At 40.7% G+C, this 25,623-nt stretch overlaps 1 protein-coding gene and 1 non-coding gene across 3 annotated transcripts in view; both read right to left on the reverse strand.

Moving 5' to 3' along the window:
• Positions 1-21,706, reverse strand: part of tei (teiresias) — a 104,059-nt gene extending 82,353 nt beyond the window's left edge. The window contains exon 1 of one of the 2 annotated variants that reach the window (XM_070103220.1): positions 21,549-21,706. The gene's annotated coding sequence lies outside the window, so the exon portion shown is untranslated. The remainder of the gene's footprint in view (positions 1-21,548) is intronic. The other variant, XM_070103221.1, reaches the window with a different exon arrangement.
• A 2,385-nt stretch (positions 21,707-24,091) lies between these two features.
• Positions 24,092-24,196, reverse strand: LOC128704488 (U6 spliceosomal RNA). The gene has a single exon (XR_008409464.2). It is a non-coding gene; the product is annotated as a U6 spliceosomal RNA (small nuclear RNA).
• Positions 24,197-25,623: the final 1,427 nt, after the last annotated feature.

Genomic DNA, 25,623 nt, shown 5'->3' on the forward strand with positions numbered 1-25,623 from the left:
TTAATTTGGCTACGGCCCCAAGACGTGGATTTTTTTTCGATTTTTAGCCCCAAATCTTTGGTAAGATGGGTAAGGAAGAAGGATGGGTAAGGAAGAAATATTGGGGAAAAAGGGGGGGAGGGGGGAGGTAGGATATAAAGGTAAAATGACACAACCACTTTGGTGCAATTTAAAAAGTGTATGTGAAAAAAAAATATTCTTTTAAGGGGGATAATTTCTACCCATAGGGGTCACATAGATATAAACATATAGGAAAGACTCTGAATTATTGCTAATACATATTTCAAAATTGTTTTTTTTTTTGGGTTGCATAACGAATTTTTAAAACAAAACAAGGCGGTAATTTTGACAGTTCGTAAAAATTACTTAAAAACCCTTAAACTTCTTTCAAGGTGGTGTCCCGCCATAATATATGGCATATTTTATTTTTAAAATGATAAGTAGAAGTGTTATCAAAATGTTTTTTCCAATTAGGGGGAAATTTTCTTTTTGTAAAAAACATATAAGGGGTTTTGGGGTTAAAATATTTCACTCGGGGGTTTTCAAGATCATTTTTGGGCGATGGTAATCGTTTTGAGGGAAATGACACAGCCCCTGTGGCAGAGTCATTCTTTTAGTCCTGTGGGGGAGGGGTATTAATGATATAGTCAGTGGACTTTCTTTAAATTGGAGAGGATGTTTCTATCTGGTATTAAATTTTTGCATTGCATAGAGTTGTTTCTTCCCTTTAAAGGACCGGCGTCATTTAAAAAGGGAGTAATATCCCGTTTGGTTTTAAAACTGCCATTTTTACTTTTGTTTTCCCCCTCCTGGTACCCGTAATAAAGCGGATAATATCCAAATTCTTAAAACAATGTACACATGAAATATGTTATCAACTTTAGAGTTTAACGATTTCCCCAGAGCAAGATAAATTTCCCAAAATTGGAAGATGGCATATTATTGGAATATATTTAAAAAAAGGGGACCAAAGGGTGACCCCCGAAAAAACCCGGGGTTTCATGACAAAAAATTCTTTAAAATAACCGGAAAAAGACATAAGATGGAAAGTGGATTCGGGACCACGGTTCGAGCCTCCCGTCCATCTTTCTGCTTATATATATATATATAGAATAAAGCAAGCGAAAATTTGTGTATGCAATAAATTCACAAAAATCATTCTGAACCTAACGAAAAAATATATTTCACTGTATTTATTATTAAATTTTTGTAAACTTATCTAAAATATATTTAGTTGGATTAGGCTAAATTTAATTGCGCTTGTTATAATAATTAATTGTTTTCTTAAAATTCTTTTGGTTTCAAAATTATTAGTTTTACATTAACATAAAAAAGAAAAAAATATCTTTAAACATATAAAAGAAATTTTAGGGAAAAGGGCTTAATTTTAAATGAGTTCTTTCTTCTTTTCCAATTTTTTCCTATTCGGCATGATATATAATTTGGGGATGATATATATATAAAAAGGATGATATATATATTCGGAATGATATATATATTCGGCGATATTATTCGGCATAAATATATATTCCAAAAGATATATTTCGGCGTGATTATAATTCGGATGAAAATATATTCGGCATGAAAATATTTCCCTGATTATATATTGGGGTGATAAAATATATTCGGCGATATATATATTCGGGTGATATATATTCGGCGTAATTATATTTTTGGCGAAAATATATATTTGGCGGGTATATTTAATTGGATAAATATATTTGGGATATTTTATATATTCGGCAAATATATATTCCGGGGGAAAATATATATTCGGCATGATATATATATTCCGGGGGAAAAATATTCGGATGAAAAATATATATTCGGGTTAAAATATATTCGGCATGATATATATATTCGGCATGATATATATATTCGGCATGATATATATATTCGGCATGATATATATATTCGGCATGATATATATATTCGGCGTGATATATATATTCGGCATGATATATATATTAAGGTTTTTTCCCCGCAAAAAGGTTTTCAAAATAAAAATTAAAATTTTAGGGTTTTTTCCCTGAAGTTAGGTTTTCCCCCTGAATTTTTGAGGACCCCGGGCCCGGGTTGAACCCCCCGGGCCAAAAAGTCTCAGAAAAACCCCGCCCTCGGGCCCCAACCCGGCTCAGGTTTTGGGTTTTTTTTGAAAAAATTTTATTTTGGGTTTCGTGATCAGGGTTTAGCCTCATTCCCCTCCCATCCTCCAACCTGAGGGAAACCCCTGCCACACTCCCACAGGGCTGAAGATGAAACACTTTTCACCGGGAACCCAAAGGGCACCAATCTGGTAAAAACCCGGGCTGGTTGTACTGTTTCCTGCTACCTAAACCAAACCCCTTTAAAACACGAAAAAAAATATTTTTCTCGGGTCTAATTTTGTATATATTGTATATTATTTAAAACCTTTTTATTTTTTTTGGGGTGTAATTGTTATATCTTTTATATTTTTACCGTTTAGCCCTAAAAATCTATATTTACGGGAGATTAAATTGATTTCCCTAGTAATTTATATATCTTTTTTAAAAAGGGTGGCTTTTTAAAAAGGCCCGAGGGGCTGAAAGAACGATTACAATCCTCCGATCTCTAGTGGTTCTGATGAGCCTTTGTAGTCCAGCGCCTTGAGGCAACTCTTGGTATCATTTCTCTACCATATTGAACGTATAGGCCAAAGTAATTATCTTCTGATTTTAATTATATCTAGGAACGGTAACCTGCCGTCTTTCTCACAGTCCATTTTAAATATAATACTGGGAACTAGATCACTCAAATCTTACAAGAAAATATGAGAGGTATGTTATTCTTAACATATCTGTATCATACCAGGTTCTGAGGCTTCTTTGTTGGTAATATATTCTTTGCAAAGTTTTCTATAAAACATTACCAAGAATTATGTAACTTGTCTAATTAGGTGTTGACATGTCCAGGCTACACTGAGAATGAAAAACCCATGTTAAACTTTCTTATAGTTCTATCTCTCTCTCTCTCTCTCTCTCTCTCTCTCTCTCTGCCGGCCTCTTTCTCTCTCACACACAGCGTCACTCGTGCTATTATAGTTGAACACTCCACCTCATAACTTCCTAATTTGAACAGTTAAAATTTAAGGTTCTATAACGCTGCTCTAAACAGATAACGGCTGGCCCTCTTAACTTTGCCACTAAATAACTTTAAATTAAATTTGTGGGCAAACTTTACAACTTTTCTGCGTTTATATAAAAGTGTTGGGCAGACAGTGCACCTCGGATGCCCTAACTTACCTCCATACTCTCATTAAGAAGTGTAACTAAAACCTTCAAGGAAGGCACCTTCATACCGCTGAAGGCTCTTCCTTGAATTAAACCTGTTTACCTCCCCCGTTCAGGGAAGCATATATTTATCATATTAAGTAGACAGGCTTTTCTGTCATTCTCTCAATACGTCGTATCTACATTTTACGTCATAATATGGCAAGTTTTACATCATGTCTTCATACGCTGCAGGGAGTACTTGCTTACCCTCCAAGCTTTATCTTACAAACACCGCCCTGCAGGGAGTACTTGCTTACCCTCCAAGCTTTATCTTACAAACACCGCCCTGCAGGGAGTACTTGCTTACCCTCCAAGCTTTATCTTACAAACACTGCCCTGCAGGGAGTACTTGCTTACCCTCCAAGCTTTATCTTACAAACACCGCCCTGCAGGGAGTACTTGCTTACCCTCCAAGCTTTATCTTACAAACACCGCCCTGCAGGGAGTACTTGCTTACCCTCCAAGCTTTATCTTACAAACACTGCCCCTGCAGGAGTACTTGCTTACCCTCCAAGCTTTATCTTACAAACACCGCCCTGCAGGGAGTACTTGCTACCCTCCAAGCTTTATCTTACAAACACTGCCCTGCAGGAGAATTGCTTACCCTCCAAGCTTTATCTACAAACACCGCCCTGCAGGAGTACTTGCTACCCTCCAAGCTTTATCTTACAAACACTGCCCTGCAGGAGATTGCTTACCCTCCAAGCTTTTCTTACAAACCCCCTGCGGGTCTTGTTCCCTCCAAACTTTCTTTCAAAAACCCCCCCGGGTAAACCCCCAACATCTCCAAAAACCGCCCTGCAAAATACCCCCTCAAGCTTTTCTTAAACACGCCCCGAGGGTGCCTTCCCTCCAAGCTTTTTTTACAAACACGCCCCGCAGGGGGTTCTTACCCTCCAAGCTTTTTCTTTAAAAAACCCGCCCTGCAGGGTAACCCTCCAAACATCTTTACAAACCCGCCCTGCAGATCTTCTTTCCCTCCAGGGACATCTTTCAGGCCTTTCCCCCCCAGTTTTTTTCCACCCTCAAGGGGCACCCCATCTTCAAACACGCCCTGCAGTGTTTTTCCCTCCAGGGTTTATCTCAAACCTTCCTAGAAGTCCTTACCCTCCCAAACATCTTTCAAACCCCCCTGCGGGGAAAAAATTTTTGCCTTACCCTCCAAGCCAAACTCCCCAAAAACTGCCCCGCAAATTTCTTACCCTCCCGGGTTTATCTTACAAACCCGCCCCGCAAAATCCCTTTCCCTCCAAAAACTTACAAACACTGCCCCCCAGAAATTGTTACCCCCCAACATCTTACAAACACCCCCTGCAAATCTTGCCCTTTCCCGGGCCATCTAACAGCCCTGCGGAGGTTTGCCCTCAAGCATCTTCAAACCTGCCCAAAAAATTTTCTTACCCTCCAAGGGATCTTTAAAACCCCCTGCAGAGTTTTGCCCTCCAAACTTTATCTTAAAAACCCCTCAGGGTACCCGGGGACCCCCAAGGGAAACTTACAAACCGCCTGCAAAGGGGGACCTTTTCCCTCCGGGAATCTCCCACAAAACCGCCCCCGGGTCCTTCCCTCCAACATCTTAAACCCCCCGATCCTTTTCCTCCAAGCCATCTTCCCAAAAAAATGCCTGAAATTCACCCTCCCAACCTCTTCAAAACCGCCCTGCAGGTCCCTTTCCCTCCACCACAAACACCGCCCTGCAGATTGACCCCCCAAGCATCTTTCAAAAACCGCCCTGCAGGGGATTTTATCCCGCCAATCTTAAACACGCCCCGCAGGGTTTTCCCTCCAGCTTTAATCTTAAAACTGCCCTGCAGTCTTTTCCCCCCCCAAGCATCTTACAAACACCCCCTGCAGAAATCTTTTACCCTCCAACACTTACAAAAACCGCCCTGCAAAATCCTTTACCCTCAAAACTTTATCTACAAACACCGCCCTGCAGAGGGGGCCTCTTGCTTCACAAACACCCTCCAAGCTTTATCTTACAAACACCGCCCTGCAGGGTACTTGAGCTTTACTTGCTTACCCTCCAAGCTTTATCTTACAAACACCGCCCTGCAGGGAGTACTTGCTTACCCTCCAAGCTTTATCTTACAAACACCGCCCTGCAGGGAGTACTTGCTTACCCTCCAAGCTTTATCTCACAAACACCGTCCTACAGGGAGTACTTGCTTACCCTCCAAGCTTTATCTCACAAACACCGCCCTGCAGGGAGTACTTGCTTACCCTCCAAGCTTTATCTTACAAACACCGCCCTGCAGGGAGTACTTGCTTACCCTCCAAGCTTTATCTCACAAACACCGCCCTGCAGGGAGTACTTGCTTACCCTCCAAGCTTTATCTCACAAACACCGCCCTGCAGGGAGTACTTGCTTACCCTCCAAGCTTTATCTTACAAACACCGCCCTGCAGGGAGTACTTGCTTACCCTCCAAGCTTTATCTCACAAACACCGCCCTGCAGGGAGTACTTGCTTACCCTCCAAGCTTTATCTCACAAACACCGCCCTGCAGGGAGTACTTGCTTACCCTCCAAGCTTTATCTCACAAACACCGCCCTGCAGGGAGTACTTGCCTACCCTCCAAGCTTTATCTTACAAACACCGCCCTGCAGGGAGTACTTGCTTACCCTCCAAGCTTTATCTTACAAACACTGCCCTGCAGGGAGTACTTGCTTACCCTCCAAGCTTTATCTTACAAACACTGCCCTGCAGGGAGTACTTGCTTACCCTCCAAGCTTTATCTTACAAACACCGCCCTGCAGGGAGTACTTGCTTACCCTCCAAGCTTTATCTTACAAACACCGCCCTGCAGGGAGTACTTGCTTACCCTCCAAGCTTTATCTTACAAACACCGCCCTGCAGGGAGTACTTGCTTACCCTCCAAGCTTTATCTCACAAACACTGCCCTGCAGGGAGTACTTGCTTACCCTCCAAGCTTTATCTTACAAACACCGCCCTGCAGGGAGTACATGCTTACCCTCCAAGCTTTATCTCATAAACACCGTCCTACAGGGAGTACTTGCTTACCCTCCAAGCTTTATCTCATAAACACCGTCCTACAGGGAGTACTTGCTTACCCTCCAAGCTTTATCTCACAAACACTGCCCTGCAGGGAGTACTTGCTTACCCTCCAAGCTTTATCTTACAAACACCGCCCTGCAGGGAGTACTTGCTTACCCTCCAAGCTTTATCTCACAAACACTGCCCTGCAGGGAGTACTTGCTTACCCTCCAAGCTTTATCTTACAAACACCGCCCTGCAGGGAGTACATGCTTACCCTCCAAGCTTTATCTCATAAACACCGTCCTACAGGGAGTACTTGCTTACCCTCCAAGCTTTATCTCATAAACACCGTCCTACAGGGAGTACTTGCTTACCCTCCAAGCTTTATCTTACAAACACCGCCCTGCAGGGAGTACTTGCTTACCCTCCAAGCTTTATCTTACAAACACTGCCCTGCAGGGAGTACTTGCTTACCCTCCAAGCTTTATCTTACAAACACTGCCCTGCAGGGAGTACTTGTCTACCCTCCAAGCTTTATCTCACAAACACTGCCCTGCAGGGAGTACTTGTCTACCCTCCAAGCTTTATCTCACAAACACCGCCCTGCAGGGAGTACTTGTCTACCCTCCAAGCTTTATCTCACAAACACTGCCCTGCAGGGAGTACTTGTCTACCCTCCAAGCTTTATCTCACAAACACCGCCCTGCAGGGAGTACTTGTCTACCCTCCAAGCTTTATCTCACAAACACTGCCCTGCAGGGAGTACTTGTCTACCCTCCAAGCTTTATCTCACAAACACCGCCCTGCAGGGAGTACTTGTCTACCCTCCAAGCTTTATCTCACAAACACCGCCCTGCAGGGAGTACTTGTCTACCCTCCAAGCTTTATCTCACAAACACTGCCCTGCAGGGAGTACTTGTCTACCCTCCAAGCTTTATCTCACAAACACTGCCCTGCAGGGAGTACTTGTCTACCCTCCAAGCTTTATCTCACAAACACTGCCCTGCAGGGAGTACTTGTCTACCCTCCAAGCTTTATCTCACAAACACTGCCCTGCAGGGAGTACTTGTCTACCCTCCAAGCTTTATCTCACAAACACTGCCCTGCAGGGAGTACTTGTCTACCCTCCAAGCTTTATCTCACAAACACTGCCCTGCAGGGAGTACTTGTCTACCCTCCAAGCTTTATCTCACAAACACCGCCCTGCAGGGAGTACTTGTCTACCCTCCAAGCTTTATCTCACAAACACCGCCCTGCAGGGAGTACTTGTCTACCCTCCAAGCTTTATCTCACAAACACTGCCCTGCAGGGAGTACTTGTCTACCCTCCAAGCTTTATCTCACAAACACCGCCCTGCAGGGAGTACTTGTCTACCCTCCAAGCTTTATCTCACAAACACTGCCCTGCAGGGAGTACTTGTCTACCCTCCAAGCTTTATCTCACAAACACTGCCCTGCAGGGAGTACTTGTCTACCCTCCAAGCTTTATCTCACAAACACTGCCCTGCAGGGAGTACTTGTCTACCCTCCAAGCTTTATCTCACAAACACTGCCCTGCAGGGAGTACTTGTCTACCCTCCAAGCTTCACCTCACAAACACTGCCCTGCAGGGAGTACTTTAGATCACAAACACTGCCCTGCAGGGAGTACTTTAGATCACAAACACTGCCCTGCAGGGAGTACTTTAGATCACAAACACTGCCCTGCAGGGAGTACTTTAGATCACAAACACTGCCCTGCAGGGAGTACTTTAGATCACAAACACTGCCCTGCGGCTACAACTAACTGCAAACAACTTTCTTCCTGATGAGATATGTGAAAACACAATTTTGTTTATATTTTTTGGTACGTGGCGGTGGTGGTACTGATAATGGTGGTGGTAGTTGTGGTTATGTTAGTGGCAAAATTAGTTGTGGTGATGGTGGCAGTGGTAGTGCCAGACACATTAGTCAGTGCCAGACACAACATTCAGTGCCAGACAAAACAGTCAGTGCCAGACATAAAAGTAAGAGCCGGACACAGGTCAGTGCCAGACACAACACAGCAGAAACATCAACCACACACACTATTTAAGGTATATAGGAGGAGTTAAATATTTTCCAGTAAAGTTTTTGAGACAGCTGAGGTCTGAAGGTAATGAAGCTTATGTAAAGTGTTAGCTGTCACTAATGCTCTCTACTGGTGACGCAGTGCTTTCGGAAGAGTTAGAATGGAATATGCAGAAGTTTGTAGAGGAATTTGGAAGATATAAAACAAAGTTAAAGGTGAACACAGAAAGGAGAAAGGAAATAAAAAAAAGTAGAAGTTTAGGGATGAAAGATTGGAGGTCAGATTGAGAGGAAAAGTCTGAAATGACTGTATAAGTCAGAGTAGACTTATTAACATATGGGTCAATAAATATTGAGAAGAATCACAGCAAAAATGAAAGAAAGTAACAGGAGTCTTGAAAAGTTTGTGGCAAGAAAGTTTTAGTAGATGCACAAAGTTGAACATAGTACATAGTACGAGTGTACACTGGTGTAAGACATGATGTATGAGCGAGGAAGCTGGGGCAGTGAAGCTTGGTTCATCGTGTAGGGTAAATATTATGTAGAAAATATTACAAGACGTTGTGATGGTATAAAATATATAATTCAGAGACTAGAAAAATGGTTGTTGAGGAAGTTTGGTTGTGTAGAAAGAATGAAACAAAATATCATCAAGAAGCGTTAAATATAAACACACATAGTTTCTGCTTGTGCCAAACGTCATCATTAAATATTCCATATAACGGATTTTTTAATTTATTTCTAAGTTCGCGCAATACTGAACACTATTTCTTACCCGTGGCCTGGTGGCTAAAAGCTATTGCTTCAAACGGCGAGGGTCCGGGTTCTATTCCCGGCGAGGGTAGAAACATTGAGCGTGCTTCCTTACACCGGTTGTCTATGTTTTCCATCAGTAAAATGGGTACCTGGGTGTTAGTGGACTGGTGTGGGTCGCATCCTGGGACAAAACTGACCTAATTTGCGGGAAATGCTCTGCATAACAAGAGGCTTTCTATATAGTAGTACGTCATTGATGTCAGCTAGGCATGTATACCTTGTACATGTACTTGTAGAAATAAAGATATTATTATTACTCAAGAGGAAATATTGCCTAAATATGAACAGAAGCAGATACGAAATCAAGTGTTTCCTAACAGGAAAGGTGCAGGTAAGACGTGTAGAGAGAGACCCCCCACACACTAGGCGGGTTAATAATTACGTTTCCCAAATAGCCGTATAAAATCCGCAGTGCGGACTCAAGGTGCTGATATTTAGCGCCTCAACTAATAAGCGGAGCCAGCTCAGGGCCTGCAGAACAAGCGTCGCATGAAATTAATATAGAATTTACCAGTGATGGTGAGAGCTGAGCCAGACGTCCACACACCTCCAAGGCCGGTGCGGAAGCTCCTCTACAACCAAGTTAACATTATTACCTTCACTAACAACGTCACACTGCTGGGGTCAAACGAGGGACCAGGAAAAAAAAACTGCTGACATGGCTCTGGCGACAACCTAGCCGGACCAGATCACATTCTCAGCATCCAATCTTCCCTCAAGAATATTTAAATTCATATTATCTAACCCTCGAATATAGAATAATTGCGCGAATTCCGATTTGTAAAAGTATTCTATAATTTTTGCCGTTGTATGATCCACATGAGTTTCTCATCTTTTAATATAATATTAATAATCGAAAATTCTGATTTCACAAAATGTTTGAAGAGCTTTGCGGCCGTAAAGTTCAGCCAGGGACGTGATCACAATACTCAAAACTAACAAATTTTTATTCCAAGTTAGGACTTATGTGACCCAATTCTTAAACACCGGTTTGAGCTGTTCCTTCACAAGGCCAAGAACAGTGTTGCACTTCCTTCAACTAGTTAAACTTCAGAATAAGAACTAACAGATTTCTTAATGTCTTAAGGATTCTTATTATTACTACATTCATGGGGGCGCTAAAGCCGAAGGGATCATATAGAGCTTGGGAAAATGGATGGCATTTAGACTCGATTCAAGGAATTGGAGCAGAGGCTCAATTTCTTGGATCAAGAGCCCCTCACCAGTATCAAGGAACCTTCCTTCAGGGCTCTTCAAGAAGGAAGTTGTCAGGTTCTTCTAGATACTCTTTGATCAACCAGGTTGTGGTGCTTACTTTGGACAGCAATAGCCGTTAATCAGTCCATCAAGCAGGAGAATTGATCCAGAATCTTCTGATGCCCTATAGTGGTGTCATGTAAGTGCTGTCAGCCATAAAAAAAATTTTGTGCAAGTGTTGTGGTCCTGTCAGTTTAGAATCTTTCAGTTCTATTTCCCCGATCTCAAGTTTCACTTGTTAGCAAGGTGACTAAAGTATGAAGTGTCACGCCGCATTATTGTCCTGTCTTCAGTTATCTTGAGAATTGCCACTTATCATTGTCCTGTTTTCTACTATCTTGAGAACGACCACTTATATATATCTCTCTCTCTTGCCTCACTTCTTGTTACCTTCTCACAGAACTCCAGCAAGTCTTGTGAGACAGGATATTTACCATCTTTAAAACCGTGTTGGTTGTTGTTTATGACCCTGTATCACCCCTTCTCTTGATTATCCTCTCTATAGTGTGTAACTATGGGTTACAGAACCCACAAGTTGATGACTGAGATAGTAAGCCGGTAACTTCCTCAGTCAAATACCGAGAAAAGTGGTGGAATCGATATGATCAGTCCATAAGTCTTGATAAACTAAGTCTTGATGAGCTAATCACACCAACTCCAGACTGAAGGACTCATTATTACCTTAAACTCCTTCTGATCTTCATCTGTTCTTCTCTGTATTGGACTGAGGAAACTACTGGTTGGCGAAATTTTTTCATAATGAAGATACCCAAGTGATGGACAAGTGTCTCATTCATCAACCACAACACAATATCAACATCAGAACAACCACAACACAATATCTACATCAGAACAACCACAACACAATATCTACATCAGAACAACCACAACACAATACTAACACCAATATAACCACAACACAATATCAACATCAGAACAACCACAACACAATATCAACATCAGAACAACCACAACACAATATCAACATCAGAACAACCACAACACAATATCTACATCAGAACAACCACAACACAATATCAACATCAGAACAACCACAACACAATATCTACATCAGAACAACCACAACACAATATCTACATCAGAACAACCACAACACAATATCTACATCAGAACAACCACAACACAATATCTACATCAGAACAACCACAACACAATATCAACATCAGAACAACCACAACACAATATCAACATCAGAACAACCACAACACAATATCTACATCAGAACAACCACAACACAATATCAACATCAGAACAACCACAACACAATATCTACATCAGAACAACCACAACACAATATCTACATCAGAACAACCACAACACAATATCTACATCAGAACAACCACAACACAATATCTACATCAGAACAACCACAACACAATATCTACATCAGAACAACCACAACACAATATCTACATCAGAACAACCACAACACAATATCAACATCAGAACAACCACAACACAATACTAACACCAATATAACCACAACACAATATCAACATCAGAACAACCACAACACAATATCAACATCAGAACAACCACAACACAATATCAACATCAGAACAACCACAACACAATATCAACATCAGAACAACCACAACACAATATCAACATCAGAACAACCACAACACAATATCTACATCAGAACAACCACAACACAATATCTACATCAGAACAACCACAACACAATATCTACATCAGAACAACCACAACACAATATCTACATCAGAACAACCACAACACAATATCTACATCAGAACAACCACAACACAATATCTACATCAGAACAACCACAACACAATATCAACATCAGAACAACCACAACACAATACTAACACCAATATAACCACAACACAATATCAACATCAGAACAACCACAACACAATATCAACATCAGAACAACCACAACACAATATCAACATCAGAACAACCACAACACAATACTAACACCAATATAACCACAACACAATATCAACATCAGAACAACCACAACACAATATCAACATCAGAACAACCACAACACAATATCAACATCAGAACAACCACAACACAATACTAACACCAATATAACCACAACACAATATCAACATCAGAACAACCACAACACAATATCAACATCAGAACAACCACAACACAATATCAACATCAGAACAACCACAACACAATATCAACATCAGAACAACCACAACACAATATCAACATCAGAACAACCACAACACAATATCAACATCAGAACAACCACAACACAATATCAACATCAGAACAACCACAACACAATACTAACACCAATATAACCACAACACAATATCAACATCAGAACAACCACAACACAATATCAACATCAGAACAACCACAACACAATACTAACACCAATATAACCACAACACAATATCAACATCAGAACAACCACAACACAATATCAACATCAGAACAACCACAACACAATATCAACATCAGAACAACCACAACACAATACTAACACCAATATAACCACAACACAATATCAACATCAGAACAACCACAACACAATATCAACATCAGAACAACCACAACACAATACTAACACCAATATAACCACAACACAATATCAACATCAGAACAACCACAACACAATATCTACATCAGAACAACCACAACACATTACTAACACCAATATAACCACAACACAGTATCAACATCTGTACATCCACAACACAAAATCAACACCAGTACACCTACAACACAATCACATCATCAATAAGAGCACAACTCCAGCCACGGGAATGCTGTAAGACGTAATCAATACACGATCAATACTGAGTTTGAGTAGTGGTTCACTCTCGCTTTCCTTAGCCAACACACCACCAGGCTCTTGTGTGTTTGTTATTATCTGGTTGTCTTTGTAAGGGTCAATTCACGTTTTTGGCTCTGAGTGTTAACTCTTACTGACTGGCCGTTAACTCTTACTGACTGGCCGTTAACTGTTACTGACTGGCCTCCTTGCCTCCTGGCCTCGATCATATCAATTTTCAAAATGTGTAAATTAAGTCTTCCTGTGGGGCACAGAAAACATAAAAAGTTCAGTGTTGACAAATTTATACTACTATGTTATCAAAAAGAAACAGAAGAAATAAAAGCCAGAACGTCATACAAAACACAAGTGTATCACTCAACAGAATGAAAGTGGAATGTAAGGAAACATGGGGTAATAATGTTAGATCTTACGTTCATTGAACGCAATTTGGTTATTTTCACAGCCGCAGTGAAAATGACAGGCTGGATTACGTCAAATTATTGTACACTATAGACTAGCACAATGCTGTACATTAACAGCGTTAAGGCAGACCAAATTAAGGATTTGGGTTAGGCTCAAACCTTCTCCATGATATTACCCACAACAGTTGACTAGCACCCAGGTTACTATTTACGGTTAGGTGACAAGATGCAGCAAGTGTAAGCTTTATCCATACCTACCATCTTGCCTTGGAATTAAATTAGGGTTCCTTAGGTTGAGCTTAGCGATCTACCTTATATCACTCAGCGACAAGTAACTGTGACAGTTTTTTGCAATACTATGAGATTAAATCTATGGTGAAAACTAAGCTTACTTTTGTGGTTTAGTGAAGACACAGGCAATAATTTCCCATGTGACTTGAAGACCAAGCCATGATAGTGGATAACCTGAGGACATTAAAGTTAGAGATTATATTTTGTAGGTGGCAAGTTGGTAGACAGCAACCACCCAGGGAGATAATACTGTCTTGCCTAATGAGTGTGAAACGGGGACTGTAATTGTTTTACACAATGACAAGATTGCTACTGTCTTTTATTTCTGTCTCATAAACACGTAAGATGACAGATACATATTGCTACTTCTACTTACATCTGGTTCGTACTAAACATGCAGATGTGCATATATATGTATACACACTCGTCTAAGTTTTTATTTAATCTCTTAGTTCTTGTTATTATAGCATTTCCTTTCATCTCTTCGGTGAAATAGGTGAGGGTATAAGGCGGATAACATGCCAGGGAACAAGGGGCTAGTTAACCCTTCAGTAAAATTACAAACAGGAGAAAGAGGAAAATTTTAAAGGGGGATTATCTGAATGTGTGTGGGTGCAGTTTGGATGTGAAGAAAAAATAACTGAATATTACGAATGAAAAGAAGCTGAATGTCCTAGCTAGATCATTATTTAGTTATGTAGTGGTATGGGTACAATGAGGATAAGATTTAGATGGGGTACAAGGAGACTGTCATCGGTAGGTAAGAGAGAAGAGAAAGTTTATAAACTGAAGGAAACAGGATAAAATATAAGCAACTATTGTGAAAAAAGTTGGCTAGAGAGAATACAGGTAATGAGAAGGCGGTAGAGGGATAGATTTATGAATGCAGAGTGGATATCAGATTGATGGGACTATGGGGGAGGCAAATGTGCTCAGATATTTGAGAGTGGACTTGTCGGCAAATGATTCTCTCAGAGATGAGGCGAATCATATTATTATTATTATAATCAAGGGGAAGCGCTAAACCCGTAGAATTATACAGCGCCTGTGGGGGGATGTGGAAGGTATTCAGGTTTAATTCAGGGAACTGGAGGCGAATCATAGAAAAAACGACGTGGTGCACTGAGGAATCTGAGAAGCCAAAGAACTTTATCCATGGAGTAAAAAGAATGAATGTACCAAAGTACAGTGGTACCAACACTATTGTATGAGTGTGAAGCATGGGTTGTGAATGTTGCAGCAAGGAGGAGACTGGAGGAAGTAGAGATGCATTTGAAGGCAACGTGTGGTGCGAATATGATGCAGAGAATTCGTACTCTGGAGATTAGGAAGTGGAGAGTTCCCAAATGTGTTATTCAAAGGGCTGACCAGGGGTTGTTGTGGTGGTTTAGACATTACGAGAGGATGGAGAAAAATGGGATGAGTAGGAGGGTGTTTAAGTCTGTTATAGGGGGAAGGAAGAGTAGGAGTCGTCATAGGTAATGTTGGAAGATTCGAGGTTTTGAGTGCTAGGGATATCCAACAGGCTTGTGTGAGTGTGTTAGACAGGAATGGAGGCAAGTGGTTTTTATGACTTGACGTGCTGTTGGACAATGTGAGCAGGGAAACATTTAAGAAGGGATTCAGGTGGAATGTACAATGAAGAAGGGGGTGGGGATGCTGCGGTTCACAAGGTCATCTGAACTGAGATGTCAGCTCCCTTTTGGCAAAACAGTAAATGAACAAATGATATTGAAAGTGTTTTCTTCTTTGCTGACTTTCACTGTCTCTTTGACTGAAAGCCCAAGTGTTAAATATTCGGATTATTAACCCAGAGGGTTAATAACCCAGAGAATTATTAACCCAGAAGGTTAGTAACCAAGAGGATTAGTAACCAAGAGGATTAGTAACCCAGAGGATTAGTAACCCAGAGGATTAGTAACCCAGAGGATTAGTAACCCAGAGGATTAGTAACTCAGGAAAGCTAATCAGTATTTAATACGGCGAGAAAACAATGTACGGCAATCCTATTGTACATGATAGTACTGTACATCTACGTGATAGTACGGTACATCTACGTGATAGTACTATACATCTACAAGATAGTACTGTACATCTACAAGATAGTACTGTATATCTACAAGATAGTACTGTATATCTACAAGATAGTACTGTATATCTACAAGATAGTACTGTATATCTACAAGACAGTACTGTACACAGGGGAAACAGCCACAGTGGACAGTTTCCCTAGTCTCTTATGAGTTATGAAAGGAACAAAAGCTAGTTACATTTATCTGTTATATTCCACCACACACGATGAGTTTCATACCCGAGGTAATGAAATCTGTCAATCTCAGCTGGGAACTTTAACGGGGTGAACAACTGGGAGATTTTAGCAGGGTGAACAACTGGGAGACTTGAACAGGGTGAACAACTGGGAGGTACTATTGTATGGTTAACAGAGTAACAAAATACTGAAAATAGCTCCAGAAAGAAGCCTCCAGAGTTTTCGCCTGATGTAAGTTTATTCTCTTCACTATTTCTGTGAGTCCTCAGTTCTAGAGACGGTAGCTTCCTATATATATACCTGGAGTTTACCTGGAGAGAGTTCCGGAGGTCAATGCCCCCGCGGCCCGGTCTGTGACTAGGCCTCCTGGTGGATCAGAGCCTGATCAACCAGGCTCTTACTGCTGGCTGCACGCAATCCAACATAAATATTATTTTAAATTTTATTTTTTTCATATCGTAATGAATGGCAATTTCATAAAAGTAGAAAATGGAATCCAAGGCACTTTGTGTAGGAATCGTACGTTCCACCACTAGGCTGTGTGATGGTTGCAACAGGAGAGCAGGAAGGCATCTTGGAAACGGCAGGCTCCATCGTCTGTAATAGCTGCCAGTTGACGCTACACATGACCTTGACTTACTAACAACAACACAAGTTACCACAAATGGTAATTTTAGTACCGATGAATAAGACACTTGTGCAACACTTAGGTATCTATTGCGGAAACGTTTCACCAGCCCGTGGCTTCTTCAGCCCAATAGAGAGTGGAAAATGAGGAGTTTGAGGTGATCAGTCTCTCAGCCTGGAGTAGATGTGTTCAGTCCATGGTAGTAAGCTTAGTGGACCACCACATGAGTAGTATGTTAAGGAAGTAAGGAGCGTGGGAGGAAGGGTATGCGGGCAGTGCAGCTCCACCAGTTGCCCACTTTACTCTGTTAACCTCCCTCGGGTAGGTACTTAACCCAGAATGTGATTCTCTTCCTCTTATATGACTCAATGACTGACTTTTGTGAGACGTCCCCATAGCATAGTAGGCATAGGTCAAACATGGATCTGATTTCCACTGAATGGTATCAATGAATGGATAGACAAATTTCTAAACAAAATAGACGGTATAACAAACATTGTCCCATAAAAACTAAATGTATCACTAATAAACGATTAGTTTGCCCCTGGCTTACTAACAGCATTCTAAGATTCATTGATAAGAAACATCAATATGAAAAGCAATATAAACGGAGCTTAATAACTAAAGAATTTATTAAACACCATACGTCAGTCCTTAACAAACTGATAAGACAGACCAAGCAACTGTATTATTCTAATAGATTCACTGAAACGAGAGGAGATATAAAAAAAAAGATCTGAAGACACTCTCAGATCCTTGGCACCCACAAACTGAACAAATCTATTGTCCTAACTAAATAAAACGAACCGCAACTCCAGCCTACTGATACAGCTAGCTAGCAAGTTAAATGACGTCTTCTCAGCCATATGATCAAGTCTGTCCAATAAAATTCCAGGCACCAATACCCGAGCAAGTGATTACCTAGATGGAAGCTTCCCAACATCCCTCTATCTTGTACCATGCGAACCCACTGAAGTCACCAGGAAATCAGGAAACCTATCTCATGTCCCACCACTGTTGTTTAAACGAGCGGCTCATGTCCTTTCACCCATTACATTACTCTTTAACAAATCACTAGAAACCAGCAATTTCCCGACATCGCTCAAGATAGCAAGGGTTTCCAATAAACAAAGGTGGTGACCCAACAGATGTAAAATCTATAGGCCAATATCAAACTTGCCTTTACTATCCAAAATCTTCGAGAAACTCATACACAAGAAATTATACTCCTTTATAACATCACAAAGCATCCTCACCCGCTGCCAGTTTGGCTTCAGGAGAAACAAAAGCACATACGATGCAACTATAAAAGTACTAAATTCGCTTTACAAGGCACTCGAAAAAAAATGAATATCCACTAGGACTCTTTATCGACCTAAGGAAAGTTTTTTGACACAGTAGACCACAACATCCTACTTCACAAACGTGATCATTACGGTATAAGAGGCCAGGAACTTGCCTATATAAAGTCTTACCTTACTAATAGAGAGCAATATATCTTTATTAAGGACACAACCTCCTCAACAAGACCTTTGGACACTGGCGTACCATAAGGAATTGTCCTTGGCCCCCTACTTCTCCTTTTATACATCAACGACCTTCCAGATGTATCACAACAATTTAGACCTATTCTCTTTGCTGACGACACAACTTTTGTCATCTCCCACCCTAATCTTGCCTCACTCAACACTATTGTTAATGAAGAGCTCGTAAAAGCATCGACCTGGATGACTACAAATAAACTTACAATTTACACTGACAAAACCTTCTATATTATGTTTGGGAGCAAGTAATGTCCAACTAAACATTATGATTAGCAATACTCTTATTGCTAAACATAATGTGGGAAAATTTCTGGGTCTGCACCTTAACAGCAACTTGAAATTCAACACCAGCATCCAACACATAAAAAGATACGTTATTATGTACCACAAACAGCACTACTTACATTATACTAGTCACTGATCTACCCCTACCTCACCTATGCTATTTGTGCCTGGGGATCCACAACAGCAACTCGCCTAAAGCCAATAATAACCCAACAATGATCACACAGTCCACTGCTAAACAACCCCCCCCCCCCCACTATTGAAATACCCGAACCTACTCACTGTACAAAACATTCACTTTTACTAATGTGCAGCCTACATTTACATAACAAATTCTTCTATTAATCCCGACCTGAAATACTTTCTTGATAGTTCTAACAGGACCCACAGACATAATACTAGGCACAAATATCTCTATAACATTCCCCGTATCCAGCTAAATCTCTTCAAAAATTCAATGCACATAAAAGGGCCGCCCAAGATCTGTAACTCTCTGCCAGAAATCTCCAGAACCACTGTCTCAGCCAGCATTTTCAAACTTACCGTTAAAAAGTACCTATCTCCCTAACATATCCGAGCATTCTGCCAGAAATCTCCAGAACCACTGTCTCAGTTAATTGTTCACAAAGTTCCATTTTGCCCTTTTTAAGGACCATCCAGTGACTTGATCAATACAATAAGTAGACTTAATCTTGGGACAGTAGAATTATATACAGAGGACAGTACAATACAAGTTAATCAGTCTCTCAGCCTATGAGCAAGTGATTAGCATTGTAGTCTTGAAAAATCTGAAACACAGGCAGGAAGGTTGGTGCTTATATGGATTCAGATGAGGTTGAACAGATGAAGTTGTTGTCGGTGAGGAATCTCGCCTACCATTGACAATGCATTCATCTGTTGCATCTTATTCGACTCAGTATATATGCGCCTATCTTCCTGTCTGTACTTGAGATTCTTTCAGACAACGGTGCTCATTACCTGCTCCAGGGCTGAGGGACTGATTACCTCTTCTTCCACTGTCTTCTGTATATAATTCTACTGTCTCCAGGTTATGCAGTGTATTAATAAAGTCGCTGGATGTCGAAATGTCTACAAAACAACTTCAAGATGGTGCACGTGTCAGATTCATCTTCGTGCCCGTAGTGTATACCATTAATAGTACCTATTTGTGTTAATACCTGTCACTGTAATTAAACGGGGTTAATATCTTTTAATTTAATCTACCTGTATATATTAATACCTGTCAATGTAATCTATCTGTATGTGTATTAATACCTGTCAGTTAAATATGTGTATTAATACTTGTCAGTGTAATCTATGTGTATTAATACCTGTCAAGTTAAATATGTGTATTAATACTTGTCAAGTTAAATATGTGTATTAATACTTGTCAATGTACTCTATCTGTATGTACAAATACGTTAGTGTAATTTGTGTATTGATACCTGCCAGTGTAATCTATTTGTATGTATTAATACCTGTCAGTGTAATCTTTCTGTTTGTTTAAATGTACTTGTAAATTGTAATCTGTGTATTAATACCTGTCAGTGTAATCTGTGTTAATACCTGTCAGTGTAATCTGTATTAATACCTGTCAGTGTAATCTGTATTAATACCTGTCAGTGTAATCTGTATTAATACCTGTCAGTGTAATCTGTATTAATACCTGTCAGTGTAATCTGTATTAATACCTGTCAGTGTAATCTGTATTAATACCTGTCAGTGTAATCTGTGTATGCGTGTATTACTACATGTCATTGTAATAATGTTGGTAGAATTACTGATCAAAGTGCAACTAATGTAACATTGTGGCAACGTTTCGCTCTCATGCGTATTAATGCTTGTCAATGTGAATTATCTGTGTTATCAGTGTAATCTGCCTATGTATTAGTATGTCAGTGTAATCTGCCTGTGTATTAATGTCAGTGTAATCCGCCTGTATATTAGTATGTCAGTGTAATCTGCCTGTGTATTAGTATGTCAGGGTAATCTGCCTGTGTATTAGTATGTCAGTGTAATCTGCCTGTGTATTAATGTCAGTGTAATCCGCCTGTATATTAGTATGTCACTGTAATCTGCCTGTGTATTAGTATGTCAGGGTAATCTGCCTGTGTATTAATGTCAGTGTAATCCGCCTGTATATTAGTATGTCAGTGTAATCTGCCTGTGTATTAGTATGTCAGGGTAATCTGCCTGTGTATTAATGTCAGTGTAATCCGCCTGTATATTAGTATGTCAGTGTAATCTGCCTGTGTATTAGTATGTCAGGGTATTCTGCCTGTGTATTGTCAGTGTAATATACCTGTGTATTAATGCCTGTCAGTGTAATCTACCTATGTATTAACACCTGTCACTGAAATTTGTGTGCATTAACACCTGTCAGTGTAATCTGTATTAATACCTGTCAATGTAATGTGTATTAATACCTGTCAATGTAATGTGTATTAATACCTGTCTGTAATGTGTATTAATACCTGTCAGTGTAATCTGTGTATTAATACCTGTCAGTGTAATCTGTGTATTAATACCTGTCAGTGTAATCTGTGTATTAATACCTGTCAGTGTAATCTACCTGTGTATTAATACCTGTCAGTGTAATCTACCTGTGTACTAATACCTGTCAGTATAATCTACCTGTGTATTAATACCTGTCAGTATCAAGTATGTTAACAACGTTAAATATGAAATAATGCTATATATAGTATATGATTGTTATTTTCAACAATGTTAAAAAGTCGAAATTAATATAACATTGCGAAGCTTCCTAATAAAACAATAATTTTGTGCAAATAGGATGATATAAAATATGATTATAGACACAAACTTTTACCACTATATTATTGTTATATTACACATATCAACAATCACAAAATCCCAAGGTTATCTTAATTATATATGTTGCTTACGTGTATAATCCAAATTACTTGACGACTCCTAAGTAACACTTCCAAATATTTTGTTTCGCAAAGCGACACTACACAAAAAAGTAATGGGAATATCACACAAGAAGACATAGACTAATATAAATCGTGGACGAGAGCGTGCACATCCTACCACGAACACGGTCACAGCAACACTGATCATCTCTCTCTCCCTTTGTCGCTCCTGCGCTGCTACTTACTCTATTTATCTTATTTTTTAGTGACAATCATTTCAGAAATTTCCTTCGCCTATCCGAGTTACAAATCATGTGTTAAGGATGGAAGAAGATATACTCATGTCACAATAATATGAATTTAAGGTGGAGAACAAAGTTTCTAATCGTGTTTTAACTTTTAAGGATTAAATACTAATATATTACAAGGACCCCAAGAGAAATAAGTCAGTCTGACTTTTTTGGGGGGTTATCCTAGGTAATTTACACGTATGTTACTATGTATGATAATTTGTGTAACTGTATTTATGTGTAACTAAATAAACTTAACTATGCTAATGTAAATTTCGTAAATAACAACCGGCCAAGACAGATAAATGCGCTTATTACACAAATATTGTGCTTGGCAACTGAAATTACGTTTTTTCTCAGTCTTACATTAATTTTCTTCAAGTCCAGCTAACTTGTTGAAGCCTAATTTATGGTTAATATTAACTAAAGGACTTGAAGTATTTTATTATGTAAATTCTCCAATACTAAGTGAGTTGTCAATGAAGATTTATTTTCTGGGCCTATAAGAATTTAAAAAATCTAACTTAATGTAGCCCCATGTAACCAAACTTGACTCTTAAGCATTGTATGGAGAGGAAGCATGGACACAGGGGTCATCACACAGTCACTAAGAACAACAGACATAGTCCCACTCCACAAAAGGGGCAGTAGAGCAATAGCAAAGAATTACAGACAGATAGCACTAACATCCCATATCATAAAAATCTTTGAAAGGGTCCTAAGAAGCAAGATCGCCACTCATCTAGATACCCATCAATTACACAACCCAGGGCAGCATGGGTTTAGAGCAGGTTCATGCCTGTCTTAACTACTGGACCACTATGACAAGGTCCTGGATGCTCTAGAAAACAAACAAAATGCAGATGTAATATACACTGACTTTGCAAAAGCCTTTGATAAGTGTGACCATGGTGTAATAGCACGCGAAATGCGTGATACAGGAATGACAGGAAAAGTTGGTAGGTGGATCTATAATTTCCCAACAAACAAAGTCTGAGGCGGCTACGGTGATGAGCTCTGTTCCACAAGGCACATTACTCGCTCTCATCTTGTTCCTCATCCTCATTTCTGACATAAAGGTATAAGCCACAGCACCAGTGTATTCCTTTGCAGATGACACCCAAATTTGCATGACGGTGTCCTTTATTGAAGACACTGCAGGACTCCAGATGGACATCAACCAAATCTTCAAATGGGCCACAGAAAATATGAAGTTCAATGATAAGAAATTTCAATTACTCCGATATGGAAAACGTGAGGAAATTAAAACTGTATCGGAGTATAAAACAAATTCCAACTACACAATAGAGCGAGAAACTAATGTAAAATACCTGGAAGTGATAATGTCAGAGGATATCACCTTACAAGACAACAACTTTGTATCAATCGCTTCTTCTAGAAAAATGACAGGATGGATAATGAGAACCTTCAAAACTAGGGATGCCAAGCCCATGATGACACTTTTCAGGTCACTTGTTTTATCTAGGCTGGAATATTGCTGCACACCAATAGCACCTTTCAAGGCAGGTGAAATTGCTGACCTAGAAAATGTACAGAGAACCTTCACGGCGCGCATAACGGAGATAAAACACCTCGATTACTGGGAGCGCTTGAGGTTCCTAAACCTGTATTCCCTGGAACGCAGGCGGGAGAGATACATGATTATTTACACTTGGAAAATCCTAGAGGGATTAGTACCAAACTTTCACACGAAAATCACTCCCTATGAAAGTAAAAGACTCGGCAGGAGATGCAACATCTCCCCAGTGAAAAGCAGGGGTGTCACTAGCACGATAAGAGACAGCACAGTAAGTGCCAGGGGCCCAAGATTGTTCAACTGCCTCCCAGCACACATAAGGGGGATTACCAATAGACCTCTGGCTGTCTTCAAGAAGGCACTGGACAGGCACTTAAAGTCATTACCTGACCAGCCGGGTTGTGGTTTGTACGTCGGGTTGCGTGCGGCCAACAGTAACAGCCTGGTTGATCAGGCCCTGATCCACCATGAGGCCTGGTCACAGACCGGGCCACGGGGATGTAGACCTCCGAAACCCTCTCCAGGTAGAGTACTAGTGGTACAATAATCTCCCCTCATGTAGAGTGTACTAGTGGTACAATCTCCCCTCATGTAGAGTACTAGTGGTGCATTGCACCACTAGTACTCTACATGAGGGGAGTTCAGCGCCTCGGGTGGTGAGAGTAGTGTAAGTTTATTCAGGTATACATAGATTATCATACATAGCAGCATATGTGTAGAGAACCCAGGATAACCCAAAAAAGTCAGACAAAGTGACTTATTTCACGACTTTGCTTGTCATCCTTGTGCAGCGGCCAAGCTAATCTCCCCTGTATTGTTCCAGTGTTAGTATATGTACTGCCCAAGCTTTCTTGAAGGTGATGGTGAGGGTCTCTTGATCCAAGGAATGTGATCTATGCCACCTTGGAGTGAACTTATCCTCCCAGGTGGTGCATGACCCCTGAGGGTTGAGCGCCCCATGAGTAGCACTGATAGTGGTGGTGTAGTAGTGGTGACAATGATGGTGTAGTAGTGGTGATAGTGATGGTGTAGTAGTGGTGATAGTGATGGTGTAGTAGTGGTGATAGTGATGGTGTAGTAGTGGTGATAGTGATGGTGTAATAGTGGTGATAGTGATGGTGTAGTAGTGGTGATAGTGATGATGTAGTAGTGGTGACACTGATGGTGTAGTAGTGGTGACAGTGATGGTGTAGTAGTGGTGGTAGTGATGGTGTAGTAGTGGTGAGTGATGGTGTAGTAGTGGTGATAGCGATGGTGTAGTAGTGGTGATAGTATAGTAGTGGTGACAGTGATGGTGTAGTAGTGGTGATAGTATAGTAGTGGTGACAGTGATGGTGTAGTAGTGGTGGTATTTGTGTAGTAGTGGTGGTAGTGATGGTGTAGTAGTGGTGATAGTGATGGTGTAGTAGTGGTGACAGTGATGGTGTAGTAGTGGTGGTAGCGATGGTGTAGTAGTGGTGGTAGTGATGATGAAGTAGTGGTGACACTGATGGTGTAGTAGTGGTGACAGTGATGGTGTAGTAGTGGTAGTAGTGATGGTGTAGTAGTGGTGACAGTGATGGTGTAGTAGTGGTGGTAGTGATGGTGTAGTAGTGGTGACAGTGATGGTGTAGTAGTGGTGGTAGTGATGGTGTAGTAGTGGTGACAGTGATGGTGTAGTAGTGGTGGTAGTGATGGTGCAGTAGTGGTGAGTGATGGTGTAGTAGTGGTGACACTGATGGTGTAGTAGAGGTGAGTGATGGTGTAGTAGTGGTGGTAGTGATGGTGTGATAGTGGTGGTAGTGATGGTGTAGTAGTGGTGACTGATGGTGTAGTGGTGGTAGTGATGGTGTAGTAGTGGTGATAGTGATGGTGTAGTAGTGGTGACTGATGGTGTAGTGGTGGTAGTGGTGTAGTAGTGGTGATAGTGATGGTGTAGTAGTAGTGGTGACTGATGGTGTAGTGGTGGTAGTGATGGTGTAGTAGTGGTGACAGTGATGGTGTAGTAGTGGTAGTAGTGATGGTGTAGTAGTGGTGACAGTGATGGTGTAGTAGTGGTGGTAGTGATGGTGTAGTAGTGGTGACAGTGATGGTGTAGTAGTGGTGGTAGTGATGGTGTAGTAGTGGTGACAGTGATGGTGTAGTAGTGGTGGTAGTGATGGTGCAGTAGTGGTGAGTGATGGTGTAGTAGTGGTGACACTGATGGTGTAGTAGAGGTGAGTGATGGTGTAGTAGTGGTGGTAGTGATGGTGTGATAGTGGTGGTAGTGATGGTGTAGTAGTGGTGACTGATGGTGTAG

This window comes from Cherax quadricarinatus, chromosome 84 (assembly GCF_038502225.1).
Source record: "Cherax quadricarinatus isolate ZL_2023a chromosome 84, ASM3850222v1, whole genome shotgun sequence".
Taxonomy (NCBI): domain Eukaryota; kingdom Metazoa; phylum Arthropoda; class Malacostraca; order Decapoda; family Parastacidae; genus Cherax; species Cherax quadricarinatus.